The sequence below is a fragment of the Panthera leo genome, chromosome B3 (assembly GCF_018350215.1).
Source record: "Panthera leo isolate Ple1 chromosome B3, P.leo_Ple1_pat1.1, whole genome shotgun sequence".
Classification (NCBI taxonomy): Eukaryota; Metazoa; Chordata; class Mammalia; order Carnivora; family Felidae; genus Panthera; species Panthera leo.
Window position 1 is genome coordinate 49,016,139 of NC_056684.1, and position 18,251 is coordinate 49,034,389.

An 18,251-nucleotide genomic window follows, 5' to 3' on the forward strand; every position below is an offset into this window, starting at 1 on the left:
TTTTTTTTTCTTGTCTGGGAACTAATCCAAGATCACATTGGATTTGTTGGATCATATGGTCATTCTGTTTAACATTTTGAAGAACTGCCAAACTGCTTTCCAAAGTGACTATCGTTTTGCATCCCCACCAACAATGTATAAGGGTTTCAATTTCTCCACAGGCTACTAGCACTTGTAATTTTTCTTTTCTTTTTTTAAACAAAGTTATGGCCAACCTAGTAGATGTTAATGAGTATCTAATTCTGGTTTTGATTTTCATTTCCCTATTGACTAATGACATTGAACATCTTTTCCTGTGCTTGTTGACCATTTTTATATCTTCTTTGAAGAAATGTCTTCAAGTCCTTTGCCCAATTTTTAATTGGTTGTTTGTCTTTTCTATTTGTAACAGCTCTTTGTTATATTCTGATACTAAATTCTTATCAGATATATGATTTGCAAATATTTTCTCCCATTCTGTATATTGTATTTTCACTCTCTTGTGTCCTTTGCTAAACAAAATTTTAAATTTTTGATAAAGCCTACTTAACCCATTTTTCCTTTGCTGCTTATACTTTTCTTATTAGGTCTAAGAAGCCATTGCCAAATCCCAGGTAATGAAGATTTATGTCTATGTTTTCTCCTATGGGTCTTATAGTATTATGTTTATAATTTAGGTCTTTGATCTATTTTGAGTTAATTTTTATATATTATGTGAGGTAAGGGTCCAACTTTATTCTTTTGCATCTAAATATCCAGTTCTTCCAGCTATTTGTTGAAGAGAGTGTTCTTACCTCATTGAATGATCTTGGCATTCTTGTTGAAAATCATTTGACCCCAGATTTATGGGTTCATTTCTGGATTCTCATGTCCATTCCATTCATTTATATGCTTATTCTTATGTTAGTACCACACTGTTTTGATTAGCAGCTTTGCATTAATTTTTGAAATCAGAAGGTGAGTCCATCAACTTTTTTTTTTTTTTTTTCTCCAAGATTGTTTTGGCTCTTTGAGGTGCTTTACAATTTAATGTGAATTTTAGGATCAACTTTTCCATTCCTGCAAAAATCATTCCTTTTGGGAAGGATTGTGTTGAATCTGTAACTTCTTTTGGGAGGTATTGTTATCTTTATAATATTATGTAATGATGAACGTGGAACATCTTTTCATTTATTTAGGTCTTCTTTAATTTCTTTTTGTAGTTTTCAGCGTATAAGCCCAGCACCTCCTTGGTTAAACTGATTCCTAAGTATTTTTTTTTTTTGATGCTACTTCACATAGGATTTTTTCTTAATTTCTTTTTTATATAGCTCATTGCCAATGTATAGGGGAAAAAAACTGATCCTGTATTCTGCATCTTTGCTTATTTCACTTATTAGCTCTAAGGTTTTATTTTTCCTGATATTTTAGATATAATCATGTGCCTGTTGCTTGTATTGCAAAAGGGTATTTAGAAATCAAAATCTGGGTGCTAAGTGTATTCACAACTCCTGTGATATAATTGCTTTTAGCATATCTTAGCAGACACTACTGGAAAGTACATACATACCTGCATATCAATATATAATCCTATTGCTGTCTAGGTCTATGTGTTAAAAAGCATGAGTTCTTACTGATACCTCTAATTTCAACCATATTAGTGATACTGGAAACTGAGATTCTGCATGTTTCAAGCAGCAGCCTGCATTGTCACAGAAGCCCCAGGGTGGGAATCAAGAGGTATGCTGTGACCAGTTCTGTGACTAGAGTAAGTGGTATAGAGAGGATTTTGATTTGATACACAAAATGTATTCAATATATTTAGTTTCTGTAATTAACTTTTTCTCTTTGTTTTCTTTTTACCTCTCTGGGCACTCTTAGACTTCTTTAACGGAGTGATCCTCTGGGTTTTGTACCAAGCCCCCTCTTTGCCCATGTAGTGCATTTTCTAGACTACCTCAATGACTTTCATGTCTTTGAGTACCCTTTGTGCAATTGCTTCAGTTCATGTCTTCTGTGCTTCAGATCAGCCTATTCAACTGCACACTGAACAGTTGCACTTGTATGTTCTCCTGATGCCGATATGTCAAAGTTAAAATGTCCTAAACTTGTTCATTATGGCCAAATTTACCCTTTTGCAACAGGGCTCTCTTCCTTTTGCTCAATGGTTCCTAGTTACTGAAACCAGAAATGGGCATTTCCATAGATTTCTCTCTCTCCCTCATCTACAATCAAGTCTTCTTGATTTATTCTCCTAAATATCTCAAATCTGTTTATTCATCTTCATCCTCATGATCACTGTCTTAAGCCAGATTAGTGTTATCCCTTACTTGGATTTCAGCATGCTAATTGGCCTCTGAAACCCATTCTTAGCCTTATAGCCATTTAGAAAAATGAGTTCTAAGTTTTAGTCCTGGCTGTGCCACTTTCACCTGTATGATCTTGATCAGGTTGTTTCATTGCTTTAAGGCTCAGTTTCCTTATCTGTGATATAGAGACTGGAATAGTACTTATTTCAGAGGGCACTTGTGAGAAGTATATGAGGGGATATATGCAAAGTTCTTAGCATATTGGCTGATTCGTAGTAAATGCTCAGTAAATGTTAGCTATTATCATTATAATCATTCCAGCGTTATTAAAAATCCAGCCTCTGCTATTCCTCCAGTTTCTTCTCTGATTGATTCATTCTACTCAGTTTTTCAGCTTTTCTGAACTTCTTTCAGTTGCTCTAATATCTGATGCTCTCTTCTGCCTCCAGGTCTTTCCTCTGCTCTCTTTTCCTAAAATTCTCTTCTTTATCCTCCTACCTTATTTATCCTTCTTAATTTATGCAACAGTTTCTCTAGGGAATTTTGATTTGGTGTCACTTATTTGTGTCCCAATAACACTCTAACTTCCATTTTCAGGGATCTTGTCTCACCACACTGGAGTTAACCTGCTTACTTGTTGGTCTACCAAGCCACTGAGTGTAGGGACCAATTTACCTTGTTCGCTATTGCATCTCCAATTCCTAACCTGGATTTATTCAGTGAATGAAAAGATAGTGAAGGGGCCACATTACCATTGTCTGTTTTTTTGATCTCCTGCTAGGTAAACTCCTGGTCACAGCTCTGCTTGGCTTCAGGAGTGGGGAGGATTGAAAGGGAAAACTCTCCTTGTATCATATCAGCCATTAGCAGTTGCTGCATTGATGGTCCTCCAATTATTAGCTGATCAGTAACTCCCAGGACTGTTCCTTTACACATGAACACGGGGCTACTTTTCCTGTCTTAGCCTCCGGAATTACTAGTATGATGGCCTTTCTTACCTGGGGAACGTCTTTTGACACTATCACCCTATGATGAAATCTGTTATCTCTAACTTTGAGATTACTCTGCTAAATTTGCCTAGAAATATTAGATTGGATGCATATTCAATATTTCACAATTCCATATGGTTTGTCCTGTAAGCGATTTTGTCCATTGGACACATACCTGAGAAGCTAATTATATTGCAGTGCAGTCTGTGAATAGCTACAGACTGGAAGCATGATGGGGTTGGGCAGGTGGGCCTGGAATGGCTTGAACTTGTGGTGGAAGTAGACCCAGATCAGTGAGATGGAACAGAAGGTAAAAGAAGCTTGATTAGGGTTTTCAATCATTTGGTTCTGCTTAGAAGTGGAATTATTTGGTTCCGAGGTGCTGTGCCTGAAGAGCCCACGGAGGCAAGCCCAAAGGCCACTGTCCATACCCCGAGGCCACTGAAGGAGAAATTTGGCTGCCTCTGAGTGGTAGTCTGGTGGGGAACCGGCTTCACAGCTGCAGGTTCCAAGCAGGGGCACATAAACCCGTCCGCGCTGAAATAAGGAAGCCGCTGGGGGGCAGCAAAGGCTCGCAGATTTCTCCTCACGCTGCTATTCTTTATTGTGCTGTAGTTTGCCTTTTTTTTTTTTTTTTTTTTTTATAACGAATTGCTCTCTCTTAAAATTTAGAGTGATTTTATAATCCGAACGAGACTGTATGAACAGAGACCTCGTTTGTCATTTCCTCTCAGAAATATATTTTTTCCTGCCAGAGTTTACTTTTTCTCTATCGCGTCATTTCCAAGAATCCCAGAGCTTTCCCTTGCCCCAGGAAGGCCAGGTCCAGGCCGATCCGAGTGAGGAGCTGGCGAGGCGGGATGGACAGTGGCAGAGACGGACGTTCGGCGCAGATCCCGCCCCGGGGAGCCGGACCTGGGAGCATCTGGAGCAGGAGCATACCGGGCCTCGGGAACCCCGCCTCGGGCCGATTTTGCAGCTGCTCCGCACCCCCCTGGCTACTACGGTGGAGACACTGATATGATGTCCTGGAAAACACCTTTAAGAACATGGCTTTGGTGGGGGAGGAGATTTGGCGAGAGTCACCAAAGCACACCTCGCAGCTCGCGGGCCCCAGAGAAGTTTGTAAATGTGACCCCTGTGTCTCAATACGAAAACAACTTTCTAAGGTTTCACACTTTCCAGGAAAGGGCGGTGGAGACCTGATATGGGCCAAAGGAAGCGTGCGGGGGCCTTTTCGTGGCTCACGAGAGGAGTCAGGCGTAGGTGCGGCAGGTGCTGCGGGCCTGGGAGCGGCGTGCGAGGAGGAGCCCGCAAAGCGCCCTCGCGGGGTCGGGCGGGAGTGCTCCCTGAGGTGACAAGAGGAAGCGGGAGGTGGAGGGTGGAGAGGAGGTCCCGCCCCCACCTCGCTCTCCTCTACGGGAAGTGATGTGGGGCCAGACGGAAAATACCCGCCGAGAACCCAAAAAGGGCCGGCAACGGGTGGACGCGGAGCGCGCGCAAGAGGAGCTGCGTGGGGACAGTGAGGTGGAGCCAGGTGAGCAGGGCGGCTGCGGGAGGTCTGGGAGGCGCTGCTCGGTCCCCGGCGTCCGAGGGGTTCCGATTCAACCCGGAGGGCAGAGCGTGGTAGCCGGCGAGTGGCTGGGTTGGCCCTGGGGCTGGCATTGAAGGCTGCGATTCCTCGTCCCCCTTCTGGGGGTCAGCCTGCCGGAAAAGTTGCTTTGCTTCTCGCAGGCGCGCGGCACAGACCCTACGTTGACAACCGCCGGGGGTGGGGGACAGCTTGGGCGACGTGCTGCCTAGGTGCAGTTACAGGTTGGCACGGGGCTGAAGTCACCTCCGGGTGGCACCCGGCGCGAGCGTCCCCGTCAGTGTCGAAGGAAACTTCTGGCAGGAGAGGAGTAAAGTCCGAGACCTCCTGCACTGCCCATAGTTCTTCCTCCCTCCTGTTGTTTTCAGTTTGATTACTTAACGTCTTTGCACCCTTGTTGGTGAGGGTCGGGGCAGCAAACTGGCTGGGTGCGAGAAGGTTCTCCTGTCAGTCAGACCAAAAACCCTACCTGGTGACAGGCCCTTGGGTCTTGACTGGAGGTGGGACTGAAGGACAGGTTTTGGTAACTATTGCCAAATCCTTATCTCTCTCCCAGTAGATCACCAATTAAGCAAAGTCAGGCCTGAAATGAAGGAAACCTTGTGAGCCCTTAACTTCATCTTCCCGGCCTTTTGGCTCCTGCTGGCCACATGGCCTCAGAATGTTCTGCCTTGGGTTTTCTTCCTTATCTCTTTGGGCTAACAGCTGTTTTTTATGACTCCATGGATTTTCACTTTATGTTTGGCTCATCGCTCAGAGTTGGGGAAGGGGGAGTAGTGTTATGCTATATGATTTCTGTAATTATTGCTGATTTAATTTGTTGGTAGTCCATTGTTGCTATCCCCTTCACTGTTTTCTGCCTTCTTAAAAACTTGCTTTAGAGGGAAAACAGTCTGGAAAACTGTTCTGCAGATGATTAGAACTTAAGAAAGGTTAATAAAATGCTGAAAGAACTGGACTGAAGATCATTCTTTATGTTAGTTTTCACCTACTTTCTAACTTTCCTTCCTTCCTTCTTTTTCTTTCTTTCTTTCTTTCTCTCTTTCTTTCTTTCTTTCTTTCTTCTTCCCTTTCTTTCTTAAATTACATGGCTTGCCTTGACTTTTAATTTTGATGAAGTATAATTAATTTTCTCTTTTGTTGTTTGTGCTTTTAGTGTCAAATCTAAGAAAAAACTTCCGAATCTAAGGTCATGAAGATTTATGCCTGTGTTTTTTTTCTAAGAGTTTTATAGCTTTAGCTCTTATATTTCAATCTTTGATTCATTTTAAGTTTATTTTTGTGTATGGTGTGAGGCAGGGGTCTAATTTAATCCTTTTGCATGTGGATATCCAATTCTCCCGTCACAATTTGTTGAAAATATTGTTTTTTTCCCCCTTTGAGTGGTCTTGGCACTTCTATTGACAATCAGTTGGCTGTTCATATGGGGGTTTATTTCTAGAGTCTTAATTCTATTCCATTGATCTATTTGTCTATCCTTATGCTAGTATCATACTATCTTTATTATTGTAGTTATGTGGTAGGTTTTGAGGTTGGGAAGTGTGAGGTCCTCCCATTTTGTTCTTCTTTTTTTGAAATTGTTCTGTCTGTCCTGGGTCTCTTGAATTTTCATATGAATTTTAAGATCAGCTTCTCAATATCGGTATCTTTGGTTTTAGAACAGATTTTAAGGGTTTTGAAGTGCGCCACAATCTCTAGGAACCAGACTCTTGATTTCCCCCTCCCAAATCTGCTTCCACTTGGTCTTTCCCATCTCAGTCAATGGCAACTTTACTCTTCTAGATTCTCACACTAAATATTCTGGAGTCACCTGATTCCTTTCTTTTTCTCATTCCCACCTCTAATCCTTCAGTAAATCTCACTGGTTCTACTTTGAGAAAATGTAATATATATGGGATAAAAACCATTTCTCACCATTTCCACTGCTTCTACCAAGATCCTATCATTTCTGTCACCTGGATTACTGCAAAAGCCTCCTGCAGGGCCACCCTGCTTTCACCGTCACCACTCTACAGTCAACATAGCAGCCAGAGTTCATTATGCCACTCACTCCTCTGTTCACAACTGTCCAGTGGCTTTTTTTTTTTTTTTATCTCAGAAGAAAAAAATCCTCATCATGGTCTGCAAGCCTCTGATGTGGTGTGTGGCTTCATCTTCCATTATCCTCCTCTTTGCTTGTTCTGCTTCACCCACACCTTAAGACCTTTGCATTTGCTCTTTCCTCTGCCTGGAATGTTCTTCCTTCAGATGTCTGCATGGCTTTCTCACTCATTTAATCCAAGTCAAAGATCATTTCTTTAGAAAGGCTTTCCTGAACCATCCCATCTAAAATAGCATCCTTCACCCCACCTATCATTTTTTGCCCCCTAAGAAAACCTTAGTTTTCTTTTCTTTAGAGTATCTATAGCACTGTCATTACACACACACACACACACACACACACACACACACACACACAACTGTTGTTTCCCACTGTTAGAATAGGCTTCATGAAGATCATGAATTTGTCTTGTTCTATGGTGTGCATAGCACCTAGAATGGTTTTTTGGCACATATTAAGCTGTGAAAAAATATGTGTTGAAAGAATGAAAAGGGAATGAGAGACTGAGAAATGGAGATCATTCTACTGTTGCTTCCTCTCTGTTCCTTCACACTTCACCTAAGAGAAGCAATGTCTGTAGTTACTTGAACATCTCCTATGTCTCCCCTATTCTATCCTCCTATTCCCCCCAAGAGAATAGCTTTGGATTCTTATCACAGTGGCAGTGGGGAGCCCTCTTCTCTGTAGCTGGGCAGACTGTGTGGAGGCATTCAGTACCTGTCTCCAGGGATACCATTTCTTGTGCTGAATTCAAATTCAAGAAAATGGAATTCATTTCTTGATGAATATTTTGCACTATAGTGAATTAATCCTTCTCTGCTTCTAACTGAAATTGCAATTCTGAGACACATTTTGGCATTTAATTACCTAACTACTTTAGACTGGAAACTGTTTATGTATATGTTGTCATACACGTCTTATGGCTAGATTGTAATATCCTGGAGGCAGAGCATGACTTCGGCTTACTTTTTGAGTCTTATACTGCAAGGTATCTTAGATAAAAGAAATGTTCAATAATAAACTCTTGCTGAATGTACCAGTAAGTTAATGAATAAACCTGGATTTATTTTTATCATTGGAAACTTCTAGTCCATACATTTAATTTTTTAGCCAATAGCTATAAATATCTTGTTTTAGTTCATCTTATCCTGCTGCTTCTGATAGAGCAATATTGGCTGCAGTTGAACAGGGTTTCCTGCTGCCATTTCTCAGTGAGAATTAAAGTACTTCGCCTAGAGAGTATGATAATTAATCTTATAAGTTATTTAAAAATTGAATCAACCTTCAATTGTTTAAACTATATCTATATTTGCAAAATATGGAAAAGGATTATTTTTACATATACATGGGATATATATAAATATATTTTCCCTAATAAATTATGTTTGAAACCTCCCCCCAAAATAAGACAGAGGTTGCATATTTCAAGTCTGAGCCCCTAACTAGATGGGGGGAATCCTCTCACAATGTAAACATACATCAAATAAGCATGAAGTACACTTTAAATGTCTTGGAATTTTATATGTCAATTATACCTCAATAAAGCTAAATTAAAAACAAATGTGAACTCCTAGGAAGCAAGATTGTGTTGCCATTATTAAAACAAGATTGCCTTCTGAAGAGAGTAATTTTTCCCTTTCACTGATTTCGCTTTTTATGCCTTGTGCAGTTTTTGCTTGGATCACATTTATTCTTCTGCCTCTTGATGAGGAAGTTTAAGTTTATGATCTGGTTTCCCTTGAGCTGATTACCTTGGGAGCAGACCTGAGCACTGAATTGGAGGAAGAGATAAAGGCTTTGTAATTAACTTTATGTCCAGAGAGGGAGATATGTGGAGCAGTGAGCATCCAGCTTGTTTGGCCTCCTGTCTTGTCATGCAGCACAGAAGGCACACCACATTCTCTTGTATTATTGAGGTCTACTAACACTCATATTTTATTTACTGTTAACTAAAATTTGATGCCTTGCTTACTCAAAAAGAAAGTTGAAAGTTATTTCTCCTTTTATTTATTTTTGTCTCTATGTGTGTTACTCTTTAAAAAAATTTTTTTAAATAAAAAAGTGTTTGGCATGGAACCCTACATGGGGCTTGAGCCCCTGACCCTGAGATCAAGGCCTGAGCTAAGATCAAGAATCAGCTGTTTAACCAACTGAGCCACCCAGGCACCCCTCCTTATGTGTTATTCTTGAGAAGTCCTCCCATTTAGTGCCTCAGACACCTCAGAAGTACTCACATATATGGAATCAGACTTTTGTTTCTTAAAATTGAACTTTTGATGTGGGGTTGGAGGTAGGGTGCTAGATTTAGCAAGTAAAAAAAAAAAAGAAATTTGCATCTTGAATAAACAATGAATAGTTTCTTACTATAAGTATGTTGCATAAATACTTATACTAAAAAACTTGTTTTTTTTTTTTAATGTTTTCATTTATTTTTGAGACAGAGAGAGACAGAGCATGAATAGCAGAGGGGCAGAGAGAGAGGGAAACACAGAATCCGAAGCAGGCTCCAGGCTCTGAGCTGTCAGCACAGAGCCTGATGCAGGGCTCGAACTCCCAGACTGTGAGATCATGACCTGAGCTGAAGTCAGACGCTCAACTGACTGAGCCACCCAGGTGCCCCCCAAAAACTTGTTTTTATGAAATGCAAATTTAACTGGGTATCTTGTATTTAATCTGGTAACTCTAGTCTGGTAAACCCATGTTTATGTGTAGGAAATGCATTGATCATGATAATGTCCAAACAATGACTGAGCTATGGCTCGTTCTGGTGACCATACATGTGTTTATCTTAAAGACAGAGAGGGGGTGCCTGGCTGGCTCAGTCGGTGGAGTGTGTGACTATTGATCTCAGAGTTGTGGGTTTGAGCCCCAAGTTGGGTGTAGATTACTTAAAAAAATAAAATCTTTAAGGACAGAGAGGACTCATAAACTCAAGGAGTATAAGAAATGGAAGGAAGTTGAAGAAGATTGAGTTTTACTTTAGTCTTTTGTAATTAAGGAAATTCATATCCGCAGACATTAAGTGACTTTGTAAGATCACAGAGTTGCTGGCAGAGTCAGGACTGAAATTCCAGGCACAGTGGTTGGTCTACTGCATAATGTCTTCCATAAGATATGTTACTTTGTAAGTTTCTTTCTTTCCTTTTCTTTTCTTTCTTTCTTTCTTTCTTTCTTTCTTTCTTTCTTTCTTTTTTCTTTCTAGATTTTCAAGTTGACCCTTAATCACTTTTTTTTTTTAATTCCAGTATAGTTAACATACAGTGTTATATTAGTTTCAGGTGCACGATTTAGTGATTCAACAATTCCCACCCTTAATCACTTGTGTTGTCACTCTCCCATGATCACTCCCTTATCATGCTGTCCCTTCCAGTCCCCAGATCCAAATGTGGCAGGCACATGAGACACCCTTGTCTTTTCTCTGAGATCCATATGACTGTTGAAAGCCACCATTTGGTTGTATTCCCTGTGACAATGCCAGAAAGCTTGTCATTCAATGTATTTTTATTCCTTTTGAGGTCTTGTTAATATTTTTGTCCCTTAAAATTTTTTATTATAAGATATTTTGATGCTTTTTAAAGTCCACAACAACCAAGTGTTGTCTTACTGACAACCTGCTTGCTTTGTGGCCTACTCCTATGAAACCTCTCACCCCCTGGCCTTGTGGCAGAACAAATATGGAAGATACATGGTAAGGACAAATGTATTAGATAGATAGAGGTGACTTACCCTTTAGAGATGTGTTGTTGTAAAACACTGGGTTATTTTTTTATTATTTAAAACTTATGTGTACCTATTTAAGAAAGCAGCTTTGAAAATGAACATGCTTCCTCTGCCACTAGAATGCCATATTTCAGAGCCACTAATCTTGTTTTTTCATGGGTTAATTGATTAATTCATATAAAGCCTTACCAGCTGCCAGGTCAAAGCATAATAATAAAATTGGTTGCCAAGAGACTGAAAAATCTGTTCATTTTTATTAACTGCAGTTCATCCATCCTACCCTGATCCCACCACATGGTTGGCTGGTCAAATCTTATCTGGGTATGACTGGTTACTTATCTCCTGTGTATTTGTATCATTAAGAACAAAGACAGGGTCTCAGCTAACTAAACTTTATGATAAGGCATTTTTATTCTTGTTATACTAGCCCTAATATGGGGAGGAATAAGACATATAGAAATAGGTCATGACTTAAATGTTGTTTTGAGATACCCAAGAATTTAATTTTTTTTATTAAAAAAAAATTTTTTTTGAATGTTTTATTATTTATTTTTGAGAGAGAGACAGAGACAGAGAGACAGAGTGAGAGCGGGAGAGGGGCAGAGAGAGAGAGGGAGGCAGAATCCAAAGCAGGCTTCAGGCTCTGAGCTGTCAGTACAGAGCCTGATGTGGGGCTCAAACTCACAAGCTGTGAGATCATGACCTGAGCAGAAGTTGAATGCTTAGTCGACTGAGCCACCCAAGCGCCCCTTAGATACCCAAGAATTTTAAAATTTAATCTATGGTGGTGATCAGGATTTCTTTGTTTCTTAAAATGTGATTAATTTTCATAATGAATCTCACTACTACAAGGGAATGACTCCAAGAATGAGTAAAAAGGTCTAGCAGCCCTTGAAAAGATAAGGCATTGTTCCAGTCAGTTACTAGAGACCAAATGTGGCCAAACAAGCTACTGGCTGTTCCTGACTAGGCTTCCATTGTCAGGGGCAAGGTCAAGTCTCCATCGCCCTGCTCTGCTTAGGCACAGAAAGCGATGAAGTGGGTTTTGGTGCTTCTTCAGGGAGTGACTCATACCTGTGTTCTGGAACTCCTGTGTGAATGTGGAGGAGCCAACATAGCTGGGAACTAATAGGCTGGGTTTTAGTCTCTAATATGGCTGACAATTTACTATGTGATATTGCACCGGGGGTTCTCAGGGCTGATTTGACCCCCTCCTCCCCTGAGGACTCTTGACAATGTCTAGAGATAGTTTTGGTTGTCAGAGCTGGGGGGTTACTACTGGCATTTAATGGATAGAGGCACAGGACAGCCCCTCAGGACAAAGGATTGTCCTGCCCAAAATGTTCATGGTGCCAAGGCTGAGAAGCCCTGCCTTAGACAAATCACTGAATCTCCCTGGCCTGCAGTTTCCTGACTGACATGTTCTCTCCATCATGTAAAGTTAACTAAGCATGACTCCACCATTGTTGTATTTGTCACCTCTCCCTTACCCTGATTCTAAGTCATTAAATGTGGAATAGGGCCCAGGTATTGATACTGTTTTTAAGTCCCCACAAAGGATTCTGATGTGCAGTTGGACTGAGAAACCACTGCCCTCAGGGATCACATGGGAGGAGATCCTTGTAGAAGTACCAGGTGGACCGTTTGAGAGGAATGGACCCTGTGGGGACAGCTGTCAGTAGCAAGTCTGCCACATGACTCAGCATAGGTGGAAGCCTGCTAGAAACCCACAGCATTGTGACTGAAGTCTTGGCCTCTAAATTCCTCAGAGACCTGTGCTCTTGCACCTATGCATGATGAGCTCTCAGCTGACTGAGAGTGTCTGCTCCCCAAATTTCCAGCCGGTAACCATACCCTTGTTTCAGATTTGCCCGGGACGTTAGGGTTTTCTAAGGAAAGTGTAAGAGTGGACAGTGTCTTCATTAACACCTTCATTAACTGTAGCTTCTCTGAAAGGTTAAAAGTCAACAACAGAAACTCCCTACCCTGAGTCATCAGCCCATTTTGCCACCCAGGTATGGACACCACATTTATTAAACTTACAGCATCACGTAATTCAAGGGCTGGTAAGCACTCTAGAAACCAGCTAACCTCAGAGATTCAGAAGAGGTTCAGATTGATGACAGAGAAGGTTCTAGAAGACAGGCCTGTCAGCTGTTTCTCCACTGTGTTCTTTCCATGTCCCTATGGTAATCATTCTTGATTGTAACCAGGTGTAAGATGGGCAAGACAAAATTGTGTTGTTTTGTTGTTTAAACGAAATGACTTTCCGATAGAATTTTAACAACCAGTGTCTTTCCTTGACTGTTCTGAAATATCACAGGAAGTGAAACAAGTATATTATGATTTTTTTAAGTTTATTTATTTATTTTGAGAGAGCAAGAGAGAGCACGAGCATGGGAGGGCCAGAGAGAGAGGGAGAGAGAGAGAATCCTAAGCAGGCTCTGCACTTTCAGTATGGAGCCCAATGCAGGGCTTGAACCCACGAATGTAAGATCATGACCTGAGCTGAAACCAAGAGTTGGACGTTTAACTGAGTGAGCCACCCAGGTATATTATGATTTTAACTTAAGTTAAAGCTGTCCAGAAACATATGAGTGCCTGCTATGGGTATGTGCCAGCTGTGAGTTAAAGGCCACCATCATTTCTTCTGTATATGGCTGCTTTTCTGGTCCCATTCTTGCCCCCCACTCCCTGCTCCTGCCACAGACCATTCCTTGCAAAAAGCTGGTGATCTTTAAAAATCTAAATCAGATCATATCTTCCTTCTCTTTTAAATTTCCCTGCTATTTGCTACTGCGGTTGGTATAAGGTTCAAATGTTCTGACCATGGTCTGTAGAGGTCTCCATGATCTGGGCCCTGCTGGACTCCATGACCTCAGCTCATCCCTATGCCTTCATCTTTCAGCCTCATCTTCCTTTCTGTTCCTTGGAAATGCCAAGCACATTCCTTCTTCAGAACGTCTTGCCCTCAATGTGTTTTTCTCCAGATCTTCATGTGACTGTTTCATTGGCATCATTCAGACTTAATTTCAAATATTACCCCATCAAAGAGGTGGGTGATGGGGGCATATGGGTGGCTCAGTCAGTTAAGTGTCCGACTCTTGGTTTCGGCTCAGGTCATGATATCACGGTTAGTGAGATTGAGCCCTGCATTAGGCTGCAGGCTGACGGCGTGGAGCCTGCTTGGGATTCTCTCTCTCCCTCTTTGTCTGCCCCTCACTGGCTCGTGTGTACACACATTCTCTCACTTTATCTCAAAATAAATAAACTAAAAAAAAAAAAAAAGAGGTGGGTGATGACTTTCACCCTGATGACTATTAAAAGTAGCCTCTGGTCACTCACTATCCTATGATTGTGTTATTGTCTTCATGGTATTTATTACTGTTTGAAATTATTTTATCGTTATGTTCACTTATTTATTGTCTCTCTTTGCATGCTAAAATGTTCTCTCAATGAGGACAGGAACTTTGTTTTGTGAACTACTATGTGTTTAACACCTAGAATCATACCTGGTACATGACAGATGCTAAGTTAATGAATGAATGACAGAAAGCAAGCAGTTGGTGTTAGAGAAGATTGCTTTACAGATTCAGTCCTATGAAATTCCTGTATTTCTTACCTGTTGGCCTTTATTTTATTCTTTAAACTGAAACTAGAACAGTAGTTTATTAATACATGAGAATTGGAATTGTTAAGCAGACTGGATTCTTTGAGAACTAATGTACTTGCTTCCTGTAGTAAAACTCCATGCAGAGCAAATATAATAGAAGAAAGCTACTTGGTAAGCACAGACTCAGGGCACAGGGACTTAGAAATCAAAAATATCTTGCTGAAAGAGGCCCGAAAGATCACCGTGGTAATGGTTCCTCACAACTGGCTGCCTGTGAAGATCACACAGGGGGATTTATTAAAACATACTCACACAAAGCCACACATTTTTCAGTCTCTCCTTTGGAAATACTGATTCATTAGTTTGCAGTCAGGACTGAGGAATCCATGTGTCCTTTAAAATGCTGCCAAAATTGGGGTTCTTGGGTGGCTAAGTCAGTTAATCATCTGACTTTCGCTCAGGTCATGATCTCCTGGTTCATGGGTTCAAGCCCTGCATTGGGCTCTGTGCTGACAGCTCAGAGCCTGGGACCTGCTTTGGATTCTGTGTCTCCCTTTCTCTCTGTCCCCCTCCTGCTCACATTCTGTCTGTCTCAAAAATAAATAAACATGAAAAAAATTTTAAATGCTGCCAAAATGATTGATGGTATATGACCAGGTTTGGGAGCTAGTGACTGAGCCCACCCCTGTTTCCAGGTAAGTAAACTGAGGCTCAGAGAGATCAAGTGCTTTACTCAGGGTCACACATCGGGTGAGCAGGGAAATGGCACTCAAATCTCCCAGGCTTCTCTCCTTGCTGTTCGCAAAATATTGCAGCAAAGATTCTCAGGTTCAGAGGCAATACCACTTCAGAAATTGCTGGTTTATTACTTTTTTCTTTATTTACTTGTAACTAAGCAGTCTGGTGTCACACAGGAAATGCATACAGCATAGTTTTCCTTTTTTACCACCAAGTGTCAGATCAATTTGATTTCAGATTCTGGGGCTGCAGAATGACCATCAGAGTGTGGTTCTGGGACCAACACCATCAGCGTGACCTGGAACGTATTAGAAATGCAGATTCTCAGTCCAGACCTACTGGATCTGAAACTCTGGAGGCAGGGCCCACAGTCTGTTATTTTAAAGCCATCCAGAAGATTCTGACACACACTCAAGTTTGAGAACCACTGTCCATAGGTACATTTTGTGGTCCAACCTCTAGTTAAAGCAGCTGGCCTCAGCCTTTTAGTTGGTGACTCTTTAACATCAAGGCCTCAACTAAAACTAGTCATCTGCTTTCTTTGGTGACATTTATTCAAAACAGGGCCTAGTGTTATAAATCTTCATCAGAATGACATACACAAGAAAGGAGGGGGAGCGATTAATTATTGAGCACCTGCTGTGTGCGAGGAACCATGTTTGAGGCGATTACTTATCTCATTTAATTCCCACCACCATTCTGCTAGGTCGGTATTATTATCCTTATTTTACAGATTGGGAATTTGAGGCTGGTAGAGGTTAAACAAGATCTTCCCTACAGGTTGACACAATTATAGTTATAATTGTGCATTTTGCTCTCTGTTGTCTCCCTAGAACAGCTGCTCTCAAACTTTATTATAGATAACTGGGAATCCCCTGGGAAGCTTGCATTTATAAATGTAAATTCCCTAGTCTCTTTCTCAGATCCTAATTTAGAGGCCTGGATGGAAGCCAGGACTTTGGATTTTCATGAAGTACTCTAGGTGATTCTGCTATCAGTGGGCTGCAGACCATGCTTGGTGAAATCCTGTCCTGGCTCCAACGCCAGTGGTTGGAACTGGGTGCTCCTCAAGGTTTTGATGAGATTGTGTGGGTCTCCAGTGTTTCATGCACTCACAGACCTTGGGCACCTTGTTAGGGATGTTGGCAGAACAATATGAGCATGGGAGGAGGGAGTTTGGGAGCCAGTATAAAGTAGTGTCTTACATTTCTGCTCTACCTCTCACAGGGTTCACAGGCCATGTTTTGGTTTGGTGTAACTTGATCCTTCCTGTTATCTACCCAAACTGTGCAACTTTTCTCATAGCAACTTCACCCTTGTGTTGATGGGGTGTACAGTTGTGAGCAATTTCCTCCAGGCTGTAATTAATATCTATCGAATAATGAGTTGCTTCAGCTTTTGAGGTCAGAAATGGTGTTTCATCTGTTTGATGATAACATAGATCCCTTATTTTTCAGGGATGGAGTTGGCATATTTAATGAATGAGTTGTCAATCCATTAGGACACTGAGTGATTTGGTTCCATTATGAAGGAAAAAAGTAAGATGCAAATTAAAAAGAATGTCAGTTGTGATGCCTGATGGCTGTCTTGGTGGGGTGGCTTGCTGATTGGTCCATAGGTTTGGAAGCAGCTACTGACATAAATACCCCAGGTCTCCCATAGTATAAAAAAGATGCATGTGTCAAAAGATGGCAAGAACCTCCTAGGACTTTGCCTAGTGGAGAAATTAGCAATATTGAAATACTAAATTTCTCTAATATGTCTTAGTTCCTAAAATAAAATTGTGTAGGGCAAGGGCAGAAGGAAGTTCACAAAAGCACACATTTCAGTCTCCTGAGATCTACTGTATATAAGGCAAGTTATTTTTGCCAGTAAGAAAATAACCAAGTTACAGGTTAGGTATCTAAGAATGATTTGCCACTGATATTAGAGTGGATAATAATATGTAATTAGTACAGTAGCTAGAGCTACCACTTATTGAGAGCTTGTTATGTGTCAGGAAGTATACAAACATTCTGTCATTTAATTCTCACCAGACTTTCAAAGTAGATACTATCCTTTATTTTACAGATGATGAAGAAAGCTCAGAAAGATTAGGTAATCTTCTCAGGGCTGGGACTGAAGTGTGAAGGGGTACAAGACTGTCAGTGCTAAAACTAAGATAATCCTGGGGAAACTGAGGTGGTTGGTTACCCTGAGTGTCACCCAGCACACTGACCCACAGTTGATAGTTAGGAAGTAAGCCCAAAGGGTTCTGAGGGGTCAGACAGATGGCTGATATTGAAACTTGCCGATCTGCCTCACAGAGAGGTTTTCAGGACATTTCTGGGCGCCCAGTTTCCTCCATTTTACATGCAGTTTTAATAAGCTTGATTATTTGGTTTCCAGGTGCCTTGTCAATTAGAAACTGAACACTGGAAGGAGAAGGGGTTATTCTAGAAAGGCACAGGGATTACTATGGTGAGGGACATCTGGCTGAAGGTGGGAGCAAGGAGAATGAAGTATAAATGAGTAAAAGATGAAATCAATGCAGTGATCAGGAGGCATTTATTACAGGGGCAAACATACCTTAAAAATAGCTATTATTGAGCACTACGTGCTGAACACTAGTTTAAGCACTTATAGGTATCACATAATTCAGTTTTTGCAAAATAATCCCATTATTATCTGTTCCACAGATGAGGAAACTGAGGCACAGAGAGGTCACACAGCCAGTGAGTGGTAAAGCTGAGATTCAAAGTCTCCAGAGCCCAGATCCTCAACATCCTGCTTCATTGTAGGTCCTAGATGCTGAGGAGATAGCACAAGTCAGTGGTGTTTATTGTGATGTCCTGAATTATCTAAGAAAAAAATTAAAGCATGGACATTACATTTTATAGTAGTTCCCCCCCTTATCTGTGGGGAATATGTTCTAAGACCCCCCCATGGATGCCTGAAACCGTGGATAGTACTAAACCCTATATATACTATGTTTTTTCCTATACATATATACCTGTGATAAAGTTTAATTTATGAATTAGGTACAGTAAGAGATTAACAACAATAAGTAATAATAAAATAGAACAATTATAACAATATACTGAATAGAAGTTATGTGAACATGGTGTCTCTCTCTCAAGATATCTTATTGTGCTGCACTCATCCTTGTTGTGATGATTTGAGATGATAAAATGCCTATACAATGAGATGCAGTGAAGTGAATGACATAGGCTTTGTGATGTAGCATTTGGCA

The 18,251-nt window shown here is 40.9% G+C and overlaps 1 protein-coding gene across 3 annotated transcripts in view; it reads left to right on the forward strand.

The window, feature by feature from the left end:
* Positions 1–4,708: 4,708 nt before the first annotated feature.
* The window catches only part of RAB27A (RAB27A, member RAS oncogene family), a 75,472-nt gene continuing 61,929 nt past the window's right edge, over positions 4,709–18,251 (forward strand). For 2 of the 3 annotated variants that reach the window (XM_042941969.1, XM_042941964.1), the window contains exon 1: positions 4,709–4,793. The gene's annotated coding sequence lies outside the window, so the exon portion shown is untranslated. The remainder of the gene's footprint in view (positions 4,794–18,251) is intronic. The other variant, XM_042941968.1, reaches the window with a different exon arrangement.